General features: G+C 40.9%; 1 long non-coding RNA gene across 1 annotated transcript; it reads left to right on the top strand.

Annotated features, from left to right (window-relative positions):
• Window positions 1-18,271: 18,271 nt before the first annotated feature.
• On the top strand, window positions 18,272-20,612 carry LOC145445118 (uncharacterized). The gene is made up of 3 exons (XR_013916887.1): window positions 18,272-18,433; window positions 19,799-19,960; window positions 20,292-20,612. It is a non-coding gene; the product is annotated as an uncharacterized LOC145445118 (long non-coding RNA).
• The last annotated feature ends 6,795 nt before the right edge of the window (window positions 20,613-27,407 follow it).

Raw genomic sequence — 27,407 nt, 5'->3', positions numbered from 1 at the left:
CAATGGTACGTTTTGTAAAAAGACTTTTCACATCAAATGAGCTAAGAAATACATTGGACGGATTTAATTTGGCGCGTTTTAATTCGTCTACAAACGTGAACGAGTCGCGAACACAGTGGTGCGTATACAAGGATCGAACTGGCTTAATGACGGTGTTAAGCCATTTGGCTAAATTATGTTGTGCCGATCCACACATAGACAATATGGGGCGAAGAGGTACGTTATCTTTATGTGTTTTCGGTAAACCGTACATACGCGGCCGCTGCGATCCCGACGGACGTAGAGACTCGTACAAATTTGAGGAAAGGACTCCATCCTTCTTTCGTTTCAGGAGGCGACGTTGCAGCTTCATTTCTAACTTGCGCGTGTTGTCGTTCACATCGGCAGGACCCAGGTTGGTGAACTTGGACGAATCATGGAGAACGGATTCCATTTTCATGTTGTAATCCGCCCGGTTCAAAATCACAACTCCAGAGCCTTTGTCAGGTTTTGTGATGACAATTTTGTCATTTGAACGTAAAGATTTGATGGTCTTAAGACAATTCTTGTTCATCAGAAAATCACCGGCGTCCACTGGGGTGCCACAATACGCATGTGCAAGATCACTGATTTTTGCTTTCATTGCGGAAAAACATTCCGGGGATACTGGTTTATGGTGTTGTAATTGACCAATTAATACCTCGAAATCGGCAAATATTTCTTCTCTCTTTACGTTGTTGGGAGGCAAACAGAAATCCAATCCATGCGACAAGACGAATTCTTCGATATCATTGAGTTTATAACTCGATAGATTCACTATGATATTCTTCCCCGTACTTGGTGAATTTCCAAACCGATGTTGAAATAAAACTTTGAGGTTGCGGTCATACTTCCTCTGGTTCTATTTTTCCTTGCGAACGTCAATGATACTCAGGTAACGGCAGAAACGCATCAGGTCAAAAAACGATTTTGTAAAGTAAGTATAAATAACGGAACTTCATTCTTGTACTCTAACCAGGAGTGAAGTGTAAAACATTGGTTCCCACACTGTGGAGCATCTTAAGTGGTATGCGAGTAACTTCATCAAACCTATAAATTTATGAATTGAAAAAAATATTTAGATCAAGATTTCTAATTTGCTTTGTATTCCGGTAGCGTTGAGTTTCATAATCCCTGTTACTCTGAATCTTCGATGTAGTAATGACATAATGGCACAAACAAACTAGTAGGTTTATATAATTGCTCGCTTTGTATGCTATGGCCCAACTATGGCCCGTGGTTGAAATTCATCAGACGTTCACAGATGGTCACCATTGTGCAACCGCGAGTCAAGCCAGGAGAGATTCATATATCCCCGACAGCTCGCAAAGCTCATTCCATAACAACTGGACGAACATTTATTGACAAATATTAGTCCCAGAAAAATTGAAATTCTGAAATTTTCTTCACGCTAGTCGCGATTCAATGCGACTTCATTTTTCGATTTTAATATATTCGTAGCGCCCTTTGCAATCAGAGCCCCACAGTACAGATGCGAACAGCGGATGAAAATGATGTAGCCCATATAGAAATAACAATTTGGAATCGTGCGCTCCTCACGAAGGAAATGTGTTTCTGGTACGTTTGGAGGATTCCAATATCTCTGCACTATACCGACAAACCCGATGGGAAGTCAAGAGATAGCAACACGCCCGAAAGTGACTATACAAACAATTGCCCCACCCGAAGATGTATATCATCTGCTCTAAATGTTCGAAAACATTCACTCCATCAACTCTACCGATGAATCTGATCACTTTGGTTGACTGATATAGATGCAGATAATCACATGATGTCCAGTCTAAAGTGTGACATGATATATTTAAAAATTTGAGTTGACTATTGTTGTATAATTTATACAAATATGGTGCGAAGTAATTCATGAATTCCTAAAAAACTTAGGGGCTAGCTAGTTGAAATGAGAAGTTTTCATTTAAGAGACTCTTTTTGAAGTCTTACCGCAATGCGATTACCGCCCAGTGCTATGAATATCAAAGCGGAAATTCAGTCTGGTACGGGTAAACGGCGAGAGTAAATGGTAGCCCGTCCCTTCAATCAGTACCAAAGAAGTAGCTTTTGGTTGAAAAAAGGTTGGTGACCCCCGATCTACAGCATGGCAATGTTTGCAATAAAAATTCCTGGTGGTACAGATTGCCCATAGGATGAAACACGAGAAATGGTCAAGTGTCTGTGAGCCATACATACCCAACAGTCGGTAGTTCTTAGTACCCTATACAGATGTTACCGTCGTGGCTTCGTCGTTATACTGGTCTATAGTTCAGGGATGGTCTAGTTGTTTTGCTGCTCGTGTTATGACTTGATCAGATTGGAGTTCGGCTACCTTTGGGGCTATAATGGATCGCACAACATAATTTGTATTGTGTTGTGTATAAGTTTAGGCCATCATTCCGGTCAGGTGATTTTATTTTATTGAATTAGATATAAGTTGAGATCCTAACCGATTTGTAACCATTACCTTGAAGTTGACGTCAACTTTCTTCTAAGTTACATTTGACCGTGTCTCAGCGGTAGGCTCGTATAATGGGCGGCATAGAAAGAGAGGTAGTGCTCTCAATCGAGTTAGCAAACTAGTCCTACCGGTGAGCCCAGATTGAATCAGCCAAAATAATAACGTACTATCGTTGAACTATAGGCCATGACTATTGACCAATTGACCATTGATCAAACGTATGTTATGCAGGACAGCAATCCTGATTGGCTCATCTGTTGCAGTGGGCAGACACGACCTAGCAAAATGAACAGAAATGTTTCCGCGACAAAATGACTGGAGTCGATCACATAGGACCTACCTATTCCGAGATGTCTTCTAGCATTTCGTCCGATAATTTGGACAACTCCAATTGGTTCCCCTCCGATGCAATCATCATATTAGGCGTTGTACTATCTGATGGCCTCTCTCATCTTGAGTTTCGTGTCAGTGTATCGTGGTATAGTTCAGGTCAACGTGTGAGAGAGAGAGAGAGAGAGAGAGAGATAGAGAGAGAGAGTGAGAGAGAGAGAGAGAGAGCGTGAAGCGTTACTGCGAAGTTTTAGCGCTCTCTGTATTCAAGTATCGTCGACGCGCATTTGAGTCACGGTTATACTGTCTCCCGTCTTATTCGCATTTACAAGAAGCCAGGGATCGTACCTCAGGGATATCGTAATAAGTACGTGGGACATTGAAGGTTATTAGTAGGTCGAATTTTTTGACATGCCAAAATAAGTCGATAAATTGTCAAAATTGTTTACAAAGTCAAATCTTTTTTGCAACCTGCATTTCGTTTGTATCGTAGATGTTCGCACTGTCGGTGAACTTATCATTTGACATTTTACAGCTTGTAGCCTACTTCATAGGCCTGATACCAGTGTAGACAGCCCATTTTCTGCTTATTGCTAATTGTGAATCATAAACGGCAAATAAAACAAATAGGTTGAGATTTTGTTTTGCTCAGCGTACCGCAATATCCTAACTCAGGGGTGGGCAAACTACGGCCCGCGGGCCGCATGCGGCCCGCCACGCCGTTCTGTGCGGCCCGCGAGAGTCTAAAGAAACTTTTTTTTAAATTTTTAAAAAATGCGTACTAAAAATTGAATTAATACAGGGACTTGATTAACTTTTTCTTAGTATATTTCACCATGATAATTCTAAGACAGTGGTTTTCAAACTGGTGGGCGCGCCCCCCTTGGGGGCGTGAAAGCATCTGAAGGGGGCGCGAAACTGAGCTCGACTGAAAAAAATTTTCGCGCTATGCGCGATTTTCATCCATCTCATAGTTATTGCTATATGTTAGTCTTAAAGACATATCTAAAAATCTCTCATCCATAGTCGTAACCTTCGACGCCATCAAACTACCCGTTAGGTTTGCTAGCATCCTGGTTCGTTTTGTGATATGACAATAAGGGGGCGCGAAACCTTTGACCATTATAAGGGGGCGGGGCGTGTCTTAAAAAGTGTGAGAACCACTGATCTAAGGTGTTTGAAGCTAACATGGTTATGATGCTGTCAGCATTGTGTGTCCTGGAACTGAGCCAAAAGTGGAATTACTAAATCTATGAACAGATCACTGCTCACAGATTAATATTTCAATCCTATTCTAAGAATCGGGCCAACCGACTTTTATCTCTATCGTTTTGACAAATTGGTTATTGAGGTCCGCCTGCCTATGAAATCTCGCCACCAAATGTTTCTGACGCGTGTACGATATCATCAAAGCAATATTCGGCTTGTTTTAAATAAGTACATATATTGTCTCCATGTCCTCACTATACAAGCAAATATCAATATTGCGTTTTGGTTTATAATTCCAATTTTATATAATGCGGCCCGCGAATGAATTCAGATGTTGAATGCGGCCCGCGAGCTCAAAAGTTTGCCCACCCCTGTCCTAACTGAAGCAAGACTGCGTGGGCATTGGTTCTTATTTCAAGAAGCGCGTGATGAAAAATTGTGATGTAGACAATATTGTCAGAATGAAGCAACACGCCGTGTCACCAGCAGTGTACGCACAAGCTCAATGTTGCTGGCCAACAACTGCTGCCGTTGAACGTTCTTTCTACATTCTTGGCAAGCTACTTAGTAAGGACAGACACTCTTTAGCCCAGAATGTAGGAAAGCATCTTTCGTTGTACTACAACAAATCTTATTATTTCTACCATAATGCGTGATGTAGGCTAACTATAACTACTGCAACTCTCCATATGTCAAGATTTCGTTAAAACAAAGTTTTTCATGCAAAAACTTGTCAGTTTTCAAGTGAAACCACTAAGTCAGGACACATCCACCACACCACCACACATCCGTGAATTGCCTTATAATAGATTCAAAAAAGCCCTACTTGATCACCTCTTGTCGTTACACTAACACTGTTGCCCTACCTCGCCCAGACATTGCTTCATTGATCATTTGCTACCATCGTTTAATTTTTCTTCTATTTTATTTTTTTAACTACTGTAACCTTTTTTACAGCCAGACTGCTTAGAGTCAAGTGTACCTGTTTGATGCTGGTGTGATCAGACTAGATGACCTTCACGGTCTTATCGATCATTCCTATCTAATACCGAATACTGTGCAAGCATATTTTCTGTACCACCATCACTGCCGTGTGTTATGTATTTTGGTTGGATGAAAATAAAGACTCTCTCTCTCTCTCTCTCTCTCTCTCTCTCTCTCAGACAGTTCCGACCAGAAATGAAGATTAGAGTACAATTATAACATTATGTGCGAAAACACCTAATTTACATTTAGCATTAGATCAAAATTAAGTATTAAAGGTCAAAATATGATGAAATGTTGATTTTTAGGTCAAAATCTTCCTTTTTTACGTTAAAAAATCGCCCTAGTTACTAGGTAGGTGAGATACAGCCGCTAGCTCGATGAGGAAGTTCATACGTTTAGACGATCCATGTATTTCATGCCAGCACGGTCGTCGCATGCGGTGCGTGGTTCCATTTGTGTGGACGTGCCTAAACGAACTTCATACTGCTAATTTCAACCTTAACATATCCGCAGTTGTAGCACGTCTGCGAGATTTGTCATTCTGTTAAGATGTAATGTGTTCATGCTGTACGTCAGGGGTGTCGAACTCAGCTCTGGTCACGGGCTGGATTCAAACCTTTTGATCACATGCGGGTAGGGCTCGGCACAATGATTCAGTACCCGAATCTGAATCGAGTATTAATTTTAATGATTATAGAGTCGAGCAGTAAAAGACGATTTTTTAGAGTACTGAAATTATACGCTTCTCGCCACTGAAAGTTAATTAATCAACGAGAATTCTAGTTTCGATACTAATTTTCACTGTTGAAGCCTTGAAACCTTGATTGACCGTATGCTAGCTTACGAAACATATAGTACAAAGCTACGAACGTTACTGGAAATAGCACATTTCCGAAGTCATGATCATCCCACAAAATTGTAACCAAGTGCAATGAAATCGGCATGGTCGAAAAATACCAAAGTATCTTTAATGTGATGGATAACAGGCATTACATTCTTTTTGTTCGCATAAAAGGTACATGTTTGAACTTTGACCTATTACATTCTGTTATGACGTCATAATAAGTGATACTCGATTACTCGACTCGACTCGAAGCATATTACGTGATTCAGAATCGAACCACTCTGGTAATCGATTTTGCCCAGCCCTACTTGCGGGCCGAACTGATTCCCATAACTTCGAGCCCCAAATTGGCACATTACGTCGATTTGCCGATTGAATGCAGTTATATCCAGCTAAAACAGTTGCTCCAACAATGATAACAATTGACATGTTTTTATGCTCCCTTTGCTTTAGACGTGATGCTGCGTCGGCCCTTCGTATGCGTTGTAAGGAACACAACACCTTCAACTGTCAATGCCCTTGTTGGAATTTGTTTCATTATTATTAAATAATATAATCATTAGAGTTGTAACTTGCATGCAACGGTTTCGCTAACCTTTTTCGCTTCTGTATATAACTGTTTCTTCTTTTATGTCTTCATGGAATTTAGTCTCTACGTCACGGACGTGATTCTAATGGTGATTAGAACTGAAACTTGACACTGTCTTCAGGTGGTTATAATAACTTGGGTTTATAAATATGTGCGACACTTGCTGTATAGGTGAAAGCTTTTCCTCATGAAGATCTCAACTTCTTTTTGAAATATGCTGGATATAAACATTTTTTTCACGTACTCGGGTTAAATTACCTGGGTGTGGCGTATGTGTGCCACCCCTGTTGTGCGTCATTGTCGCGCCCGAGCATTGCATACTAAATCCAACCGATTTCTTTCAGAATTTAGTGGCCTTGGCGAGCAATCGGGAAGATTATTATTGAAATGCAGGCTGGCTTGAATCATGAATGCGATATTTGTGGTAAAAACTTTTCTCGACAGGCTAGTCTCGAAATTCATTTGGATATGCATTTGGGGCTCAGGCGTCATGGGTGCGATATTTGTGGTAAAGAATTCTGGTTCCGGGGCTCCTTCAAACGTCGTATGAATGTACATGTGGGCTTCGAGATTAAATGTGATATTTGCGGGAAAAAGTTTAATGACAAGAGTAACCTCAAACGCCATAGGGATGTGCATTCTCATCCGAACCAGATTACATGTGAAATTTGTGAGAAAGAGTTCACTAGCAAGGATGGCCTCAAGTCTCATATGAAAATGCATTTCGGCATCAAGAATAATGAATGCGATATTTGTGGTAAACAATTCGCTGGCATATCTAGCCTCAGCCGACATATAGATTGGCATACCGGCCTCAAGAATAGAAGATGCGATATTTGTGGAAAAGGATTCATTGACAGAAGTGCACTCAACCGACATGTGGATACGCATATTGACCTACATAGTGCTGCATGCGATATTTGTGGGAATGCATTTCGTCAAATGAATCAGGTGAAAAATTACATAAAAATACATACTGGCCAAAGAAATCATAGATGTGATATTTGCGGGAAGGGGTTCATTCGAAAGGATCTCCTCGAACGCCATGTGGACATCCATCGTCTGCGGTGATTCTGGACGAAATCTTTTCGAAAGACTGAAATTGATATTCAAACTTGTGTTGAAGACTGTTGATATCGAGCCGGTTTGACGCGATGGTTAGTTATATATCCCAACGCAAATTGACCTTTGTGAATACCTGCACTGTAAAGCTATTGTATGGGTGACGAATAAGACAGTGTACTCTCCGTCCCGAGTTTCTTTTGTGCGAGGAATGAGTGTTAGCGCTTCCGGGCACTTGCTTACGGTGAGTTTGTGTGCACCGCATCAATGAACGAACATTATGTAAGCACTCTGTCTACCTCATCGTCCATACCTTTTCAACTGATTTCCCTCCTTTCAAACTAGATGTTTACCTGTTCATACCCACAATTCGGGTTAGGTTAATACTTGAGGTGTTTTACCGCGTAATGCTGGAAATGGCGGTGGCTATGAGGAGAGTTTGCAAAAAATGGTCCGAGAATGCGTTATTGTAGATTACTGAAACACGCCTCTCCGCCATCTTCGACTATCGATCAGTGGTTCCCAAACGGTGGGGAATTCCCCACTGGTGGGGAATTTAACAGTTTCTGGTGGGGAATAGACGCATTTGTTCAAAATTATATACAGGACAGTCTACATATTCACGGAGACACATGCGCAATTACCGTTACCAGTTAATTGCTCTGGAATGTATGCATCGAAAATTGCATTGCGTGTTGTTCACAAAACCTCATTTTAACTATGGATGGCCAATGATGGCGTCACAAACGCATCCAGCACGGCAGTTCGACATGAAATACCGCTTTCGCGAAATTTTGAGCGTTACTGGTATCGGTTCACGATACGTTTTATGTTGCAGTTATAGGAGATTGTCTTGCGTACTGGTGTGTTTGTGTGTCTTGTGTAGTCAAACCAGCAGATAGCTGCTCTGTGATGATAAACGTGTTGGGTATTGGGGAACAGAACCGTAACTGCCGCACCCCAAACTGGGGGGGTGGGGGGTATCTCAAAGGGGCCAAAATTATTTCGTGAATTAACATAAATTATATAATATTTTTTGGAAATTAATGCTTCTTTTTCAAAATATATTTTGCGCTGGGTGCGCGATTTAATATTGCCGAATATCTTGATTATTGGGTACCTTTCCCTCACGAAAATACCTAGAATTGATAGAAATGGACACTTCGGCGTCGGCCATTACTGCGCCACGACGCATCAAAGCATATAGAGTTATAGGGCATGTAACATGCGACTCCGAGAGGTGTGCCAGAACGATCAGTAGCTATAGAAGACCTTGGCCGAGAAGGAATGCCCTTGTGGTTACCGAAAACTTCCATATATATACAATATACATATATGTTTAATTGTCCATAGGCGGCAAAATGGCGGGCGAAAAATGTTCCTGTCCTGGCGATCTGAACCCCACAGGACAAATGCCATCCCACAGGGAAAAAATATTTGCCAGAAAAGCAATACCAATTTGAAATGGTGTGTGCCTTTTAGTTTTGGCGATTTCCAAATCTTTTGACATAGCATATATAGGAGGTCACGAAATAGCATAATATAACGAAGTCAATTCGAAGACCCCCAGAAGTTGGGTTTATATCCCTGTGGGGCGCCCAAAACCAACGTTTTTCTGGGTAGGCTGACGAAGTGCTGTTACGGTCCTGGTGGGGAATGAAGTCTCGGAATAAATCTGAAGTGGGGAATGAAGACAAAAAGGTTGGGAACCACTGGACTAGATTGACTTGGTGGAACTTGGGTCGATACTCGTATAATAATGTACATAGTATAATGATGCAGTGCTCTTCAACCAGGGTGTACCAGAATTTTCAAAGGGTGTACCACTCGGATGGGGTGTACAGGGGTGTACCGGATCCGAATTACAAAGAGACAATGGCTAGCTATCACAAAGGCAGGTTTATGCGTCAGTACAGGTTGACGCACTGGTTAATGAGCAATATGGCAGTGCTCTTCGACCGGGTGTTTCGAACACCCCGCGGTGTATCATCATTTGTAAAGGAGACTCTTTGGGGTAGAGAACTTTAATATACATTTTAATAATATATTCATAGTAAAATATATTAAAACCCGAAGCTTGTCGAGCTGACACTTTTCAAGGACAATCGTCAGCAAATGGAGAATTTCAAAAACATGCATCTAGCTACATTGCATACAACCAATTATGACGTCATAGAAACAAACAACATGAAATACATGCAAACCGCCTCTCGGATTGGGTCTACAGGGGTGTACCGGATCCACATAATAATGAACCGATGATACGATGACTATAGCTATCACAATAAACACGCAAGTTTATGATTTAAAACAGATTGACTGGATGTGTAATATCGTACAATGTGATGTCATAGGCAAATGTGTCTAATCATTTAACCTTTGGCAATGGACTTCTTACTTCCTTTTAAAGTAGAGTAGGGTGGAGTTAGCATGTGTTCAGCTTGCGATATCTGTCCGATGATTCTCGGGGAAACCACCGCTACATCTCGGACATTTTGAATTGGTGCTTCCTGCGGCCAGCTTATGAATAGCGCAGAATACATGCTTGCGTAGCCAGGGGGTCGAGTTTGCGAACCATTGCGTTAGATGGCGGTCCAGTAACCTCGAGCCCTGATTCGTATTTAGCATTTCCTATACGTTGCAGCCTTGCTCAAATGTCCAATTGTTCATCCTTATTTCGGCGAGGTCAGGGGTGCTCAACCTGCGAACGTACGGCCTCATTCAGCCGCAATTTTGCGACCTTCTAAGCATATTTAAATTAGCGTGTGTTGGCGGTCGTCATTATGCAACCAATTGTTGTTGGTTCGAGTCTCGGCTCTGCCATGTTTCTATGTGTCGGAGGTTTATCTAGGCTCTTCGTCGCCGACCTCCTGTTAACGTAGCGTCTTGAAAAGCCTAAAAGAAGAGTGAGCCGAGCTCCAAAGTCAGCAGCAGAGTCCTGAAAGTGGACGCAAGTTATAGCGAGAGAGAATGAAGAATGGGAGTGCGCGTGCAAGCGAACGTCGTCCTCGTTACCCAAAGCTAAGACACTAAACTTTAAGAAATGCACTGTCGTGGCGCACAAATTCTAAACAGGCGATTATCGCCACTGTCATTGATGTGTAATAAAAATATTATTTATAACAATACAAACAGTCCTGGTGGGAGGTCAAGAAATAATAACATGCAACTATGTGATTAATAGGAACCGGGAGATGCATCATCATTAATATTGTACCCAATATTTTCGAAGACACCCCCCATCAGCTCTACGGGTTAATGTGATCACGTGAGCTGAGAATGAATAAAATTTTGACAATAATATGTGAAACTACCAACATTTTCGATGAAATCCATTCAAGGGGCAAAATTTTCGCGCTCTGAGCGACTATACACACATAATTCTACTGTCTTTTCCTGACATTTATACTCGCGATTTTGGTACATATATTATATATTGTAAGCCTTCTGGGATGTTTTGCTTCTACAATAAGAAAAGTTGCGCATTGCATATCTCAAGAAATAGGTTAACGCACAGAACACCACAAGGGCTCTCCGCGGTTTTAATTTCCCAGTATCAAATTTCATATGAGTATTTATTGTCCATGGGCCACGGCGACTCCCCGCTGGAATCCGGACGTATAGTATATGTAATCAAAATGTGGCTTTCTGCGTAGTCGGTGTATTATACGGTTAGGGGTGTACGAGTTTTGAGAAAATGTTAAAAGGGTGTACCAAAACGAAAAAGGTTGAAGAGCACTGTAATAATGTACATATTTCCGACATCGTCAAAATCAGTATGATGTATTTCATGTCAGCGTAGGAATACAATGAATCAGGGTATTGGTCTAGTTTTCATACTGAACATTTGAACAGAAGAACAGGCAGAGACAGATATGGTCAGCAAAAAAAAACTTCACACGTAAAATCCACATTGGTTCGAGGCGTTGATATATCGATGACATATCATCGTCGCTACGTTTTAGTGCACCTTAATGCCGCAGAGAAAGCGATATCTGAATTGCGGCAGTCTCATAAAATCAAAGCTCGACGTTTCAACTCGGACTCATTTTTGTTCTAAACAAAGACGGTTCAATTTGATCTTTACACGTAGATCTTTGCATTTGATCTTCACACGTAGAGACTGATCATAATGAATAACATTACCAAAGTGAATTCGTTGAGCCAGAAACATACCAATCCGCTTGCCGGCTCCTCAGTAAATTTTATGGCGCTGCAGGATTGAACAGGGACTTACAAATACTGATTTTAGTTGCTTTAGACTTTACATGAAGCTTCTCTGTCCTAAATCGCCCGAGTACTTCTGGCGCATTCCGATCAAATCATTAAACTCACCACAACATCTCGATTTCTTACAATTTCGGACTGACTATGGCGCTCTCTGTGTCAAAAGAATGTTGAGCATACAATTGCGATAAAATCGTTAGTAATCTTTGCCATATCAACTTCACACGCCAGAGACAATCACACCTGCTTGGTGCAGACTGTATCTAGGGGCTATAGCAGTGGTCCTCGAACGGCGTGCCGCGGCACACTAGTGTGCCATATACGTCTCGCAAGTGTGCCGCGAGCGATTTGTTCGGATGTTATGGAAAAATTGACAAAAAGTCCCTATTCCCAGAAACGAAAACGCAATTGTGTAACCGTTATATGCAGTTTACATGGAAAATATATTAGTTACACAAATATATTGTTTCGACGCAACACTCCGATGTCAATGAGTGCCGATTTACCAGGCGTCGAACCCTGTCTGCTCAGCTGAATCTGATCTTGGACTCGGCAAACCTTGCGTATCAGTTTTATGTTCAATGTAATACAAACAAGCACTCCTAATTGATTATGGCATTGGTTGAAACCAGAGTTGGATCAATTGTAATTTGTAATTGAGCTGAATGTAATTATTTATATTTTTTCATGTAACTGTAATTATAATTGCGTATCAGTTTTATATTCAATGTAACACAAACAAGCACTCCTAATTGATTATGGCATTGGTTGAAACCAGAGTTGGATCAATTGTAATTTGTAATTGAGCTGAATGTAATTATTTCTATTTTTTCATGTAATTGTAATTATAATTGTAATTGAAGCATTTCTGTTTTGTGTAATTGTAATTTTTATCACATTACAATTACAATTTCAATTACATTTTTTTGGAAACTTGACAATCACAACATCAAATAATCAATCAATCATTTATTCGTCACACCAGTGAAAATCCGGTACGGACCAGGATGACGACGAGGGGCCGCAACCCGCAAGGCCTCAGTACACAGCCGCCACCTGTAATAGTTAGCCTATTTACATCGGTGTTCTATGCGTACCACGTTATAACTAGATAATTCAGCCATGCTAAACTGTTTCCCATACTTCAGTAGCAACAAAAAACTTTGTGAATTACTACTATAGGCTAAACCAGTGGTTCTCAAACTGGGGGACGTGCCTCCCCCCTTGGGCGGCGTGAAAGCATCTGACGGGGTGGGGGGGGGGTGGGGGTGGGGGGGCGTGAGGCTCAGGTAAACTGAAATTTTTTCCGCGCTTGGTGCAATTCACGTCTATTTCATAGTTATTGATCTGTGTACAGTCCGAATTTCATATTGGAGAATTCTCTCATCAACATTCATAACCTTCCATACCATCAAACTATCTGTAAGGATTGCTAACATTCTGGTTTCATTGTGTGATATGACGATAAGGGGGGCACGAAATATTTCACTGTCATAAAGAGGGGCGTGTTTAAAAAAGTTGAAGAATCAGTGGACTAAACTAAATCTTAATCTTTCAAAAGTGGATGAACAGCAAATAAATTCTTCTGAAACCTTTGCTGAATCATTTCCTACGCCATGGTCAGAGTTTTCTTTTTAATCTCTGACCAGGACCAAGGCTGCTGCAACAATTGCAAAAAGAAATTCAAGTTTGCAAACCAAGGTTTTATCAAACTTGATCACGCATTTGTAGAGATGTTATCCGAATCTTACTTCCAATCTTGGCCAAATTTACTGGGGCCAGAAACTTTTCGCACACTAATGTTCATCAAATGCAATCTAACAGTTTCCGAGCAAGTGAAAAGGTAAATGCGAACCAAAATGTTGTAATTCGTAGTTATCAAGAGGTTCTTTCCTGTTGCATTTATATTAATTTTATATACCTTATCGGTATCATCCTTATCGCTGACGCCTTACCGATTACATTTCATTATCCTCACTCGGCTCTGAGTAGCCTAATCGTTTGATTGCATTTCATTAACTGTCCTGTATAGCCTATTCGCTGTTAGTCGCTCAAACTTTTGGTTGTTAACAGTCGCTAGAAACATTTTTGTGTGTTTTTAGTTTTCAGTACTCATGATTAGGAACAGTTGTAGTAGTAATTGTAATTTAATTGAAACATGTAAGGAAGTAATGGTAATTGTAATTGAACTGAAATATTGTAATTGATCCAACTCTGGTTGAAACACGAAGATGCATAATCGAGACTCGCAATAGTGCTCGCTCGTCCGTTGCTCGATAGAATGGAGACCGAGACAACAGCAGTTGCGAGGGCAATTTATACGAGCGAAAAAAAAAACAATTTAAAACAGTAATCAAACAATCATATCACTGCAAATCGTAAAATTACAATGATTGGAAAAACCGAATACAAATAAGGACAGTTACATTGGCGAACTGATTCCTCTAAAAACGACCTCATATAAAGACTAGCAAATAACATGCGCAATCGCAAACATATATAATTCAATTATTTATGATCACATCTGCTAACGCCAGATTGCGACTACAGCAAGGGAGCATAGAAATATGCCAACTTATATCGCCATTAGTGCAACTGTTTTGTCGGTTCATCTTAACTGTATTCAACCGGACGATCATCATATTTTTGCCAATTCCATTGTTTGCATAATTATAAAGGTGTTGCGACTCGCTTGAATAAAACCCTATATGATCAGTTAATTATGCTTGATAATAAAGTATGCAATTGTTTGTTTGTTTTGGGGTATTCACGGTGTTTGTCGACTACTATGGTCATTTACACCAGGCCGATATTCTTCTCATTTTCCGTAACTGCCGACTTATAGCACGGCCCACCTCTAGGCTTTTTGTAAGACACCGCTGACGCGGATGAGGTGGCGAGGAGGAGCCTAGGTAAACCTCCAACACTTAGGTATCGGAATTCGGAAGTCAACCTCGGTCGGACTCGAACCCGCACCCATTGGAAGTATGCAATTAAAAAGCAAGGGCGCGAGGTAACATTTTGGAATCTGTTGACTGGTCCGGCCCGCGACGCGACTGGAGTTTGACACCACGGCTTAACCAGACAGATCGCGTGCTTTGAAGGCTGAATTCTGTTTTGCACAATACGTTGATTGATCGCAGAGAAGAGCAGACATGACGGCGCCTGTATGGCAATGCACTTTCTATTCCTCATTGTCTCCCCAATCACCATCGAGAAATGAACTCCTTGAGAATTGACGTTCGCGTTTACAAATTCGACTTACAAACATGGCGATGCATGACAACACTTCCATGCATCATTTCACTGTGATGGATGATAGATTTACTCTTGGAAGTGTTTTGAAATAGGCACATGCCTAAATCGTGTTCAACTGACAAGTCACAATACTCACTTATCCCAGTTTGCGAGCCCCGGCAATAGGGCGACTTGACGTATTATGCTATAGTTTGGTTAGTCATTGGGTATGATCCACCATTTTCAGTAGCCAACCAGGAAACTCACTCGATGAAGCTGGGAACTGTCGAATTATGTGAGATTGTATCAACAACACACTGGATACCAGCTTTAGTGGTGCACGTTAGGTTATTCGTTGGGTATCATTACATAATGCACGGAACCGACGTATTCACCTGAATATTAATTGGATGTAAAATCTGCTATTAAATGACACATAACACAAGTGAACATTCAGCCCGCACCGTATCCTACGTCTTCGATATCTTGTGATTCTATTACATGTTGGTACATGACTAATTGTAATTGAGTATATTTGATATCCTCATTATAAGTGTTTACATATATGTATTGTCATTTGTAAGTTACATGTTAGTATGATTTAAGCAAGATTTAAAAGCTCACTGGTGATATTGTGACGAATATTGGTAAATGCTGCTATTCGATCTATTTTTAGAACAGGCTCGCGGGCTACCTGGGGCCCGCGGGCACCGCGTTGGTGACCCCCTTCTATATACTATCAAGTTTTATTATGTAGAAAATAACGAAGTATTGTGGCGCAACAGAATAATAGGCTACTATCAGGCAGTGTTGGGATGACTCGAGTCATGACTTGACTCGAGTCAGACTCGAGTCAACTTTTTCGTATGACTTGACTTGACTCGAGTCACTTTGCAAAAATGACTTGACTTGACTTGACTCGGCGCTTCAGAAATGTGGATTGACTCGTGACTTGGAGCAAAATTTACGAGTCAATTTCAAGTCATTAAGTATGAGGTGTCGATTAAATTACCCTATCTTATGTATGTTTGGGTTGTTCGCGATACGCTGGTGTCACTTATGAGAGAAACCAGTCATTCATTGATTGTAGGTCATCCATTGTTACATCACAAATAAATTGACCACAAACGAAACAATCACAGCTTACGTTGTCGCAGTAGCAATAGATTCATCAAATAGAAACGTATCTTTGTTTCTTAGACGGCTCAGTGCTTATTGCGCACTGCTCACATTCACCAACACTCTTGTATGATTTAATAAACCCAAGGAATATATAGGTCATGCGTTTATATTCTCACGGATGTGTAGATGGGTAGTGAATTGTACCATATCAATTTGTTCAACTTCCCGAGGCTTCGTATTTGATCCTCTGTGTTGGCCGAAAATAACATAATGTAGCATGTAGGATGTAGCTATACAGTTACTCACGTATTTTATTAGCAGTTCTTCGTGTGCGTGAGCGATACATCACCTTTTTGCATGTATATTCATTTTATTTCATTATTTGATTCAAGCTAAATGTCCAATTATTCTGTCCTTCATCCAGTTAGTAAAATGTAATGAGTTTGCATCATCACTAGTAAAATGAAATGACTTTGCATCATCTATCATACTTCGAAAATTCAATTTGACTGGAATTGTGACTTGACTCGTGACTTGACTTGACTTGACTCGACTTGACTCGAGTCACCTCCAAAAAACGAGTGACTTGACTTGACTCGAGTCACCTTTGAAAATCGATTGACTTGACTTGACTCGAGTCAAAATGTGCAATGACTCGAGATGACTCGTGACTCGGAGGTAGTGACTTGATCCCAACACTGCTATCAGGGCCGTAACAGCACTTCGTCAGCCCCCCCTAAAAAAAAACGTTGGTCTTGGGCCCCCCAGGGTGATAAACCGAACTTCTGGAGGGCTTCGCTCCCCAGACCCCCTTTACATATCCGCTGCTTGTCATCTACGTTCGGAGGGGTGCATTTAGTGAGCCATGTATTCTCGCCTAGACCTGCGAAAATTTATATAATTCCGGAGTGAATCGGTTAATATGATCGGGAATTGCATAGATATTGCCATTAATTTTTATCCTCTCTCTGCTCACGTAATCACATTTGCAGGTAGAGCTGAGTGAGGTGTGTTCGAAAAAAGGTAGGACCCCTCAATAATAATTAAACATCTTCGGGCATATACCCGTTGGCAGGAACGAAACGGCACTTCGTCAGGCCCCCAAAAAACTTGGATCTTGGGTTTCCATAGGGTAATAAACCTACCCCCAATCACGTTGTTCGCTTTTGGCAGGTAATTAACCGTACTGCTTAGTGAGCCAGAGCCATGCGCGAAAATTTCCGATAATTCATGATAAAATCGGTCAAGAAGATCTTGAATCGCATATATATTGCTATCAATTTCTTGTTCTCTCTGTTCACGTAATCAGATTTACCAGTAGAGCTGAGTGAGGTGCTATGGAAATTGTAGGGCCCATTGGTATGACTCCGTAACATGCTGTTATTTCGTGACCTCCTGTCTGCCATATCCAAAATATAGAGTCGGCCAAACGTATAGACTGCTAAACGAAAAGACGCACACGATTTCAAATTGGTATTTCTTCACTGGCATATAATTTTTCACTGCGGGATGGTATTTGTCTTGTGAGGATCGGATTGCCAAGACAGGAACATTCGGCGCAAGTCATTTAGGCGCCCAATAAAACCTATAGGCCTATGTATTTTGTATATATAACGAAGTTATCGGTCAGCATATGGCAGTCCTTTTCGGCCAAGGTTTTCTCGCTGTCGATCGTTCTGGCACACTTCTTGGATCAATCAATCAGATATATTATTATTTTCTTCGTTTCAAAACATCACAAGACTGCTACTATTTAAATCAGGTGTCTCAGTGCAATCCTTTTTCTTTCATCTCTTTATTCCAGCTGAATAGTAAATAGTCACCTTAGCGATTCAGGAGTGCATAAAATGATAAGAGTCAACGACACAAGTACTACTATTGATACCTTACAGATAAGTGGCTTTGTAGAAGACAATACCAGAATGCACGGAGACATTTATATCAAACAACCCTACCTTCTGCAATAATATACTGTTGGTAATTTTGATTTAACGGATATACACGTTTTAGGCATTGACCCGGTTTCTTATCAATTTCCGTGCGCGAACCGTTATGTAGGCTAATCTATTAGGATAATGTCAATTCCATGAGCTTTGACCAGCTTTCACCTACTGACCGTCGTAAATGTGGGAAAGCTGTCGCCAATAAAATGTCTCCATGCACTCTAACCATCATGTGCAGTTGCGAATTCCCGCTTCGATAAACGGTGAGAGGAAGACATATCTTCATTTCTAACCAGGAGTCAGCGCGTCATATTCTATACGACATGATTCGCACGCGATACTACGCATGGACTCTGCTGAGCTATTCGTTTGGCGAAATCCACGAACTTATGCAGGTATGCAAACAATTTGGTTTCCCGCTGCTTAGATATATTTACTTATATTTCCCGCAGCAGACGTCGATAGAGTCCGCGGATCTTGTCGTTGTTGTTGTTGTTGTTTGCGGCAGTCATGATGTTAGTCGAATACAATGGTGGTTTACACCAGGCCGACATTTCTTATTTTTGATTCCGTAGCTACCGACTTGTAGCACGGCCCACTTCTTGGCTTTTCAACACCGCTTACGTTGATGAGTTGGCGAGGAGGAGCCTAGAGAAACCCCGGGTTTTCGTGTTGATACATTGCATGGTAGTCAGTAACTTGTTGGAACAGCTGTTAGTGTTTGTAGGGATGGTGTGAACCTCTGAAAGGTTCAGGCTCGTGTGAACGCGAACCTTTTTGAAAGGTTCTGTGTGAACGCGAACGTGAACCTCATGACGTCACGTGACGTCATATTGCTAATTCCAACCCTGCATTTCAGTAAAGTGATATATTAATGTAAAGTGTACGTGATACGGGCCATATATTGCCACAACGCTGAAGTAAATACTGACTTTTTAAACGTCGCCAAATGTATCAACTGGGGCATTCAAATGATATAATAATCCCATAAAATCAATATCTTCCGTCGCTTTATCAGCAATTTCGACGAGGACTTGCAAAGGAATATAAGCTTACGCCTTGGCGGTCTAGGCCAGATCGGACAATGTATTCGGCGTCCGAGTGTCGCTATACTAGCAACGTCGGTATTGAGCAGAGTGTAAAACGGCTTTCTATACTTGACACCGATATTATACAATTAATGAGTTATCCACCAGAGGTCGAGATGGACTCCGTACGCTTGTTAGATTTTTTACATCAGACAACGATGTCAATTTCACATATTGGTTGAATAATCATCATTCACTGAGTACCTGCATGTAGTGTATTTCGCTCTTGATGTTGTGTGATTACGGATCAAGCTCACTGCAGCTAGTCACTAAATATTCACAAACGAAAAGCTGGATATTTCGAGCAAACTTTTGTAACAAAGCAAGTAAAATTTTTGAGATTGGCAAGGTGCATGCACGTTTAGTGTTGATTTTTTATATGCTGCCAGCGCCATGCATAGAGTGGAAATGCAATAAATTTCAACCAAAGATGTTATAATGAAGGGGGAATTGTATAATATGAAAAAGGTTCACAGTGCAGAACCTACCAAGGTTCGTTTGTGAACGTGAACCTCGAAATTTCCGAGGTTCACACACAGAACGCGAACGTGAACCACACGTTCACACCATCCCTAGTGTTTAGCTCATTGGCATCCATAAGCACAGGCTATTACCTAGATCCCAGATTCTTGGTTCTTTCGTGATACTGTAAGCATTTAAATCTTCTTTCAGCTCAGACAAGATTTGCACGACAATGACTTCTTACCAAAAGCCCACAAATCATATTGGGAGGAATACATCACATTTGTTGAGAAGGAGGTGGTCAATTTTGGGGAGGTCTTCCTCTATTATAATTACGGAATGACCCGCATTAGTCGGATGCATATTGCACAGGTACAAGTTCCAATGCAAATTTAAGTTTATATATTTGACCTGTGATTGGGTGATTTTGATGGTGACTTCTAAAGTTCGAAGTAATAAATAACAACTGCTGCCAACGGTACGTAATGCGTAGGTTTCGTTATTTGATATCAAGATACCTTTATTTTCATCCCGTAAATATGACACATGGTGTTTACTCATTAAAATCTCTTGTTTCCAATAATTGCAAAACTGACTGGTCTTTATTCCACTTATCATATGCAATAAAGTAAGCATAACCAGGCAATGAATGTTTAGCCACATTTATGCAATCTCTACAATTAATGTATCCTTATTAATACAGCTGCGAGCTGACGTCGATGAATTTATCGACTTCATGCGAAATTTGAAAAAGTCAACCACGGTGTGACAAGGAAAGATATCTATCGCGCAGGAATGATCGAGTTGGATCCGTATTTTAAAGCATCTACGACCAGAATCGCACAGACTTTGAAAACGTCATTGCATACTTGAGCGAGAAGGTTTGATATCTGTATAGATGGATTGGCGCGAACGTGCAGATGACCAGATATTATTATAAACCTATCACCATCAATATATTGGTAGGAGAAATGGTTATTTCGAAAACTTGTTTTTGTTTATGAAATAAAGGTTGCAAATGTGTCTCTTTTCGTATCTCGTTCCCAAGTTCCAATTTTCGCACACTAATATGGCGTGGGCCTATATGCCAATGTCAGGTTTCCATCGTACATTATTATATAGGGTACTCGACCTGACCTCGCAACCTTTAATGCAACAGAGTTACGAATGGCGTTACGCGATTCACGAACGAGCCGACAACCCGACATAGCTAGTTAGTTACCAGCCAGTATTTTGAAAAATCAATGTGCACTGAGTGCGCACTGTGCAGTTATCTTGTAGTCGCGCGAGGAGTGATTTGATTAGAGTTGGGCATTAAATTCTATTAATATTATCGGGCTTGCATCAATTTTGATCCTCTCTCGGCGCAGTTGAGTTTATTTACCGGCGGAACTGATGCCCTCGAAATTTACGACAAATAATTGTTCAAATTTGGCAGTTGTTGCTCTATGCAGCGAGGCATGATGTGAAATTCTCCCAGTTATTTGTCACGTGAAAATCTTTCTTGAATACTAGAACCCACTTTGAACATTCCATGATAGGCACTCACACGAACCACTCTATTGTAATTTCAGCTGTTATTTTTCGTCTGTATATGAAATCATGGCTAAAACAAACATGGATAAACATGTTTGTTGTAAATTCATCAGCGTTTTAAATGCGACTATAACTATCAACTACGTACAATTATCTGCTATAAGTTGCAGACATTTAATCAGTTTTGTTCCGATCCTTTTTACGTCCCGAGATCGCCATCCGGCAGATATGAAAATCGCAAATAACCACGCAATTGAAATTTACTTTTTGCCTCTTCCGCAGCAAAATACAAGTCGGTATAGCATATTCAAATAGGAAAATATATTAAAGGCAGCGTTGACGAATTAAACAGAAATCCGTGGTCAGATGATTATACATTACAGCAAAGTACAGATATACGTAATCTGTGCGGTTTTCCTTGTCCCAATTCTTCGTGCGGCGCAATACTGACACCCCACTAAAACGAAGTCACAAATAACCGCGCAATTGAAATGTGCCGTGCTGCCTCCTTCAGTGAAAAAACTAAAGTAATGACCAAATTAACACACGCTAAAAACTGCATTATTAAAAGATCTAAAAACAGGTGAAAGCGTTATTTTATAACATTAAATAGAACTGTACATGTACATCGTACACTCAATTGAAGCTGCAAATTTATTTCAGGGCAGCAGATTCCCGGAGATGTACGACATTATAATGCCTAAAATGCAGCTCAAAACAGAAATCGTCGCACAGTTACCTATGCGATTTCGGAATGAGAGAAATCGCAAACACGCACTTCGGCGACTCGAATAAGTTTTAAATCTAATAATAATGCTAGAAACATAAACTCCGTGTAAACCACATGATTAGACTAGAAAGCAAATTTAATGATAAACAGACAGTACCAACGCGAATCATATCACGTGTTTGAAATCACTTCAATACAGGGGCTGGTAAAACGAACGAGTTACAATAAGTCAGTTGAAACATATTTGAAGGCGTTGCATTGTAGCATGCAGTGTTTATACTGTTCTTCCGACCGCAGCAAGAATGTTCCGTATAACTGATACAATAGTCGGCAAACTAATATACTCTTCGTGGCTTTTTGGCAGGGGACCTGAAATTGATGATGATGTCTTGTTAACTTCCTGTTGCAAGCAATATGGCAAGGATGTACCGCAGTATGGTTACTTTGTAGGTGGTATTTGTGGTTTTTAGTATTTTATTACGGTGATCGACCACTATATAGCGTAGTGGGCAATATTAATCAGCATGGTCTGGTCAAGCGGTCGTTTTAACGCAATTCCAAGCCCATGAAACCAAGTCTGAATGTTTTTGCGTGGGGTATTTCACGAGTGGAGTGTCACATTAAAACTGCAGGAGAGAGTTACCCGGGTCAAAGACTCGCATGCCGCTACGTCAGTAGTAAGTATTATGTTTATTAACTAGTCCGTACCTGTGACATTCCTCTTGATTGATGGTAGTGGAGCAGGGTCCACCATACGGTCGGTAAACGCCGTGAGTATTGTATCGTTGATACTGTCGGTCTGCTGAATAATATCTTATTCCATCGTGCATCTGACCGCCATTTTCATATCCGTAAATTACATCAGCTCTGCGAGTATTCAAATAACGTGCGTGATGGTGCTGAATGGTCCGCTCTTGGAGAACTCCTCGATTTATCGACGTGGTGTGGGGCCTCTGGTGATAGGTCGCGATTCGCCCGAATTGTGGAGGCGGTATGTTGTTTTCCTGGAGCGTATCCTGCTCGAACCTTCGTTGATCATGTTTGGTAGCGCCGATGTCGTGCTGGTACAGATCTAACGCGGTACCTCTGCGTGTCTTAAAGTCTGGAAAAAGGATTGCATCGTCATACTTTACACGTAACTAGCATTAGTGTATCGCGTTGTGTATCTACAAGGAACGGGGCGTACATTCGAAAAATAGATTCGCAGTATGCCAGCAGAGGTGGTCAAAGTATTTAGTTTGGTACTCCAATAGAAATAAAAGTAGCGGTTACTAGGACATGTCAAATCTACTTCAAGTCTGAAAGGTACTCAAGTAAGTAGTTTTATAAAGTGTATATTTTGTCGCGGAGTCGGATACTTTTAACTTAACCGACAAGATAGCGCAATGGTTGATTCGTCGGGCGTCTTGATCGGTAAGTCCTGTGTTCGATCCCCCGCCTGGTCACACCAAAGACCTGATTGGTAACACTATTATCCATGACTTCCTCGTTTGGCGCTTAGCATTACCGGAATAGCATGGTGCAAGACTTTGAAATCCTTACAAGGCTATATATGCAGTATGCACCTTCTTTGTCCAGCGGCATATGCACATTATGCACTTATGGTTAGGGTTGCATTTAATACAAAAATCAATTTAAATCAAATATGTTTAGAACAAAGCCCTAATTTAAAACATGTTTCAAATTATTATGGTTTTTTTAAAGCCATGACGACACGAATATTAAATTGTGGCGTCATAGTGGATTGACATTGACAATTGAAAATATAGGGTAAATATAGCTCCTTTGACAAAATACCTGTACTATTGTTGTTGAACCGACTATTTTAAGGGTTCCATCCATCCCATATCGATATACGTCGGCTATACCGGGTGGTAATTGTTAGGGATGATGTGAACGTGAGGTTCACGTTCGCGTTCTGTGTGTGAACCCCGGAAATTTAGAGGTTCGCGTTCACAACAGAACCTTGGTAGGTTATATATATTACAATTTTCACTTCATTATAAAAGATCTTTGCTTCAAATTTATTGCATTTCAACTGCGGGCCACTCTATGCATGGCGTTGGCAGCTTAAAAATCTACACTAAACGAGCATGCACCTTGACAATCTCAAAAGTTTTACTTGCTTTGTTACAAAAGTTTGCTTGAAATATCCAGCATTCTGTTTGTGAGTATTTAGTGACTCTCTGCTGTGAGCTTGACCCGCAATCACACAGCATCGCGAGCGAAATACGTGGTCAAGGAATGATGCTTATTCAACCAAATAATGAGATTGATATCGTTTTCTGAGGTAAAAAATCTAGCAGGCCGACGGGATGAATCTTAATTGGCTCCATATCTTCACTGCATCATTAAAACCGAATCCATGCGATTGAGGTGTTGGCTGCTGCTGTATAACTTGTTAATGGGGTAATATCGGTAGCAAGTCTAGAAACCCATTTTACACTCTGCTCAGTATCAATAGCAATACTCAGACGCCGAATACATTGCTCCGTCTGGCCTAGACCGTTGAGGCGTAAGCTTATATTCACTGGTAGGTCCTCGTCGAAATTGTTGGCAAAGCGGCGTAAGATATTTATTTTGTGGGAGTATTGCGTTAGTTGATACATTTAGCGACGTTTAAAACGCCAATTTGTACTTATGCATCGTGGCAATATGTGGTCCGAGCCGTCGCTAGGTATCGTGTACATTAATATAGGGTATCACTTCATTGAAGATAGGGTTGTAATTAGCAATATGATGTCGCGTGACGTCATGAGGTTCACGTTCGCGTTCACACAGAACCTTTCAAAAAGGTTCGCGTTCACACGAACCTGAACCTTTCAGAGGTTCACACCATCCCTAGTATTTGTCCGCAGGCTCATAAAACATGTTTTTTGAAAAGTATTTACGCAATTATGGCATAATTTTACAACTTGAAAAAAATAATTTCTAAAATCCTTTGTTCAAAACACTGTTTGAAACATGTTTTAAACAAAGTGATTTAAAACACCGTTTGTTTTAAATGCAACCTTACTCATGATACGCGTATGCATAGATCGTGTATGTATGTATATCATGAGTCGGTCTATATGCTGCGAAAACATCAAGGACAAAAATATACGACGTCCTATTACTATTCCTGATAGTACGTGGCTTATTTAGGAATTACGAGGGGCATCTAAATGAAAAATGACAGATGACACTGCAGATAGGTTAATTTTCAAAAATATAGATCAGTCATAAATGTTATGCAAACAAGTCCCAAAACTCTCTTCTAATACTCTACAATAGTCAAATTGTAAAAAGTAAGTCTAGTTGTGCATAAAAAAACTGTCAAGTAGAAAAGTAAGTTGCCTAAAAGCAAAACCCCTTGAGTAAGTAGTGCAAGCAGGCAAGACATACTTTGGTACTCCAAAAAAAAACAGACGTATTTAGTTACTGATCACTATAGAGATGGTGCCAACGTGTGGTTCACGTTCGCGTTCGGTGTGCTAGCCTAAAAATTTGGAGGTCCGCGTCCGTAAACTATAACCTTGGTATGTTATACTATATACAGTGACTATAATTTTCATTTATTACAAATTACAACGTCATTATAACCAGGGCTTCGGAGCAGCCGTAAATTTGCATTGCTCCAGCTCCGGCTCCGGAGCTTTCTTCTATCATACATCAGCTCCGGCTCCAGCTCCGGAGCAGCATTATTACCACTGCTCCGGCTCCAGCTCCGGCTCCGGCTCTGAAAACCATCGAAGGTGTCTGTCTGTATCAGGGGTGAGCAACCCGCGGCCTGCGGGCCATATGTGGCCCGCGAGAAGGCTTTGAGTAGCCCGCGAGCTAATTTCACATTATATTATCGAAATTCTGTTGTATTATCGAAATTGAATTGCTCAGATTGTGAACTCGCTAGGCCAACCAAAAATATGATTAGTCTAGCCGCAGCACTTGGGATGTTATTAATGACTGCTGGACTAAAATATCAGTTTCGACGCATTGGCAGATCCAGGGTCCAGTCACATCTTAGTAAATCGTCGTATATTACAATAAACTAAAAACGCACTTTACTCCGTGCCACAGCATTAAAATTCTGATGCGGTGTTTTAACACTGGCACTGTACTCATTACCATTAGGCCATTACCATTACCATACAGCTTAATTCAATCTTTAAATTCAACTTTAACTGTAGTAAGGGCAAAATGGGCGGATATAACGACGTGATCAATAGAAATTCGATTTGTACCAAATGGCCAATGGTTTGACGTTCGATATTGGTGCACTCGTTACCAGTCCATCCGGTGTCGATCAAGTTTATCGGAATAATATTTTCCCGTTGAAATGAGTCGAATAATCGAAATAAACACTGTGCCGTGCACATTGCGCCATGCCCATAACGAATTAAACTATGCAGTATGCACATTGCACATTTACAAGTTTACGAAACAGATGATTACAAATTGGAAATCGTGTATCAAATCAGTAGTTTGTCTCCAACATAGAATACTATGGGGTTTTGGCCTACTCTTCTGCCATCCCCTATTAAGCTCGAAAATCCTTACTGGAGATGACAATGATGCGCAGTAATGAATTGCAATTAGCATGCATAATTGCATACTCGCAATAACACTGTCCACTTTCGCGGCCCGACTAAAGAACTATCACGAAAAACGAGTATTTGCTTATCCGATTCATAGCAATGATGAGACGGAATTTCTCGGCTCGTGCTCGTCATATCGGCATGTGCAACGAAATCACGTTTTTAACATTTCGCGTAATACATAGTGATCATTATTTTCGAACCGTATACAATTGGCCAACAAGGTTGTGCTGATGATGAAATTGCGGGTATGCCGAATACCCACAATATTCACAGGCATGTGTCGCATACCGAGGTTCGGCACTCATGTATGAAAATTGAACATTGAACATATGACTGCTCTGCTGTTAAACCCCCAGGAACATGGTTAGTCGGAAAATGTAGCGCCAAAGAGGAAAATTTTCTTAATATCGCGAAGGCCTGCTGTTGAATTCGGTGAACTCAGCAGATATGGTTTTTGCATATATAATAGCATCTTATGAAATACATCGGAGCCGGAGCTACCCCTCAAATAACTGGCTCCAGCTCCGGCTCCGGCTGAATTTTATATAGAGCTCCGGCTCCGGCTCCAGCTCCGGTAAAAATGCACGGCTCCGGGGCTCCGGCTCCGGGCTCCGGCTCCGGCTCCAAAGCCCTGATTATAACATCTTTGATTGAAATCATTTCCATTTCAACTTCGAATCACTAAATACATGGCGCTGGCAGCAAAAAAAGAAACTCAGCGCTAATACGCGAGCTTGCAACTTGCAGAAAGTTTTCTTTGCTTTGTTAGAAAAGTTTGTTCGTAATATACAGCTTACCGGTTGTGAATATTTGGTGGCTCACTATTTTGAGCTTGGCCCGCGATCACACAAGATCAAGGACGAAACACACTGCATTTAGCTAGTCTGCGAATTGTGCTTAACCAACCAATTATTGACATCAACCAGACGGATATAAAGAATGCATCATTGTCGAATTTAAAAAGTCTAGCAGGCGT

This window comes from Botryllus schlosseri, chromosome 8 (assembly GCF_051294905.1).
Source record: "Botryllus schlosseri isolate E-star chromosome 8, Bs_hap1, whole genome shotgun sequence".
Taxonomy (NCBI): domain Eukaryota; kingdom Metazoa; phylum Chordata; class Ascidiacea; order Stolidobranchia; family Styelidae; genus Botryllus; species Botryllus schlosseri.
Note: the sequence above shows the minus strand (reverse complement) of the source record. Positions and strands in the feature narration are given on the sequence as shown.